The sequence below is a fragment of the Cebus imitator genome, unplaced genomic scaffold (assembly GCF_001604975.1).
Source record: "Cebus imitator isolate Cc_AM_T3 unplaced genomic scaffold, Cebus_imitator-1.0 Scaffold33, whole genome shotgun sequence".
NCBI lineage: Eukaryota > Metazoa > Chordata > Mammalia > Primates > Cebidae > Cebus > Cebus imitator.
The window spans coordinates 282981-285106 of record NW_016107348.1 but is presented as its reverse complement, the minus strand read 5'-3'; the positions used below and the strand labels follow the sequence as shown (position 1 = coordinate 285106).

General features: G+C 42.8%; 1 protein-coding gene across 2 annotated transcripts in view; it reads left to right on the top strand.

Moving 5' to 3' along the window:
* The window catches only part of ABL2 (ABL proto-oncogene 2, non-receptor tyrosine kinase), a 131154-nt gene that overhangs the window by 44105 nt on the left and 84923 nt on the right, over window positions 1-2126 (top strand). The gene's annotated exons all lie outside the window — the stretch shown is intronic.

Below are 2126 nucleotides of genomic sequence, written 5' to 3'. Positions count from 1 at the left end.
GGGGTTTCACCATGTTGGTCAGGCTGGTCTTGAACTCCCAACCTCAGGTGATCCGCCCACCTTGGCCTCCAAAGTGCTTGGATTACAGGCGTGAGCCACCACATCCGCTCTGGCTCCTCTTCTTGAATACCTTACTCTGTGTATCTTTTAATTTGGCTGTTCATCTGTATCCTTTGTAATATTCTTTATAATAAATGAGTAAACGTATGTAAAGTGTTTCCGAGTTCTGTGAGTCACTCTTGCAATTTAAACCCAAGGAGGGGGTTGTTGAAACCTGAATTTATTGCCAGTCAATCAGAAATGGCATCTGAAGTCTGAGACAGTCATGTGGGCCTGAGCCCTTGACTTGTGGAATCTGACACTATCTCCAGGTAGATAGAATTGAGTTAAATTGTAAGACACCCAGCTTTTGCACTGCTTGGTTGGTGTGTAGAGGAAATAACCCCGCACATCCTGGGTCAGAAATACTGTGCTGAGTGGTGAGAATAGGCAAAAACACCTTGGGATTTTGTTTTTCCTATCTTCAGACTCTACTTACTGTTTGGCGGTTGTGTCACCCTTTATGAATGAACAAATGGATTTAGATGATCACTTCCTAGTGACAAGGTGATTGCTAATTAAAATGTAATATGATACAAGAGTAGGGAACATTTAAGGAAGTAACATTTAACTTCTTGTGCTCTGAGAAATTCCTGAAGAGTCTTATTAAAACACCCTCGAACAGGGCTGGGTGCAGTGACTCACGCCTGTAATCCCAGCACTCGGGAGGCCGAGGCGGGCGGATCACCTGAGGTCAGGAGTTCAAGACCAGCCTGGCTTCTCTAAGCCATGGTGAAATCCCGTCTCTACTAAAAATACAAAATTAGCTGGCTATGATGGCATATTCCTGTAATCCCAGCTAGTTGGAAAGCTGAGACAGAAGAATCACTTGAACCTGGGAGGCAGGGGTTGCAGTCAGCCAAGATCATGCCATTGCACTCCAGCCTGGGCAACAAGAGCTAAACTTTGTTTCAAAACAACAACAAGCAGAAAAAGAAAAAAAACACCCTAGAACAACATGAAGATTGTCATGTTTTATTAGCCTTCCACATCCTGAGAATGCAGAATTAAACTGGAAAGTTAATGTAATTCATTGCCGTAATCTATTAGATTAACATGTTAAATTTTATTTAATTTTGAAAAGTTAACTCATTAATGCAGTTCAAAATACATTTAAGATACATTTAGTCTCCTTATATTTCTCTCCCTTTAGCCTCTTCTCTAGAGGCAATCAATATTCCCAGTTTAAATATACTTTAAACATTTATTATTTAAAGGACTTCTTTGGTGTGTATGAATAATTAAAGTTGATAACATGGATTCTAGAGTCAGACATTTAAATTTTCATCTACTCAACAGTTATTAAGCACCTACCAGGTACTTGGAACTGGAAATACAGCAATGAACGAATCACGGCCTTTATGGAAATTACGTTATAGTGGGTGGAGACAGGTGCTAACTAAATATTTATTTACTATGTAATGTGGTGATGAGTGGTGGGGAGGAAGATAGTGCTGGGTAAAGGGAGAGGGTGATCGTAGAGGTGCTGTATTACTTTTATTTTTATTTTGAGACAGAGTCTTCCTGTGTTGTCCAGGCTGGAGTGCAGTGGTGCGATCTCGGCTCACTGCAACCTCCACTGCCTCAGCCTTCTGAGTAACTGGGATTACAGTGTGTGTGTCACCACACCCCGCGAATTTCTATGTATTTTTAGTAGAGATGGGGTTTCATCATATTGGCCAGGCTGGTCTCAAACTCCTGACCTCAGGAGTTCGGATGATCCATCCACCTTGGCTTCCCACAGTGCTAGGATTACAGGCCTGCGTCACCACACCCAGCTGACATGCTGTTTTAGATTAGATGGTTGGAGAAAGCCTGGTGGTGGTGGTGGTGGTGGGGGGTGGGGGAACATTTGAGCAGAGAATTACTATCTGAATGAGTCAAACTTGTGGCTTTTGAGATAAAAGTATTCCAGGTGGGAGGCCGAGTCGGGTGGATCACGAGGTCAAGAGATCGAGACCATCCTGGTCAACATGGTGAAACCCCGTCTCTACTAAAACTACAAAAAATTAGCTGGGCATGGTGGC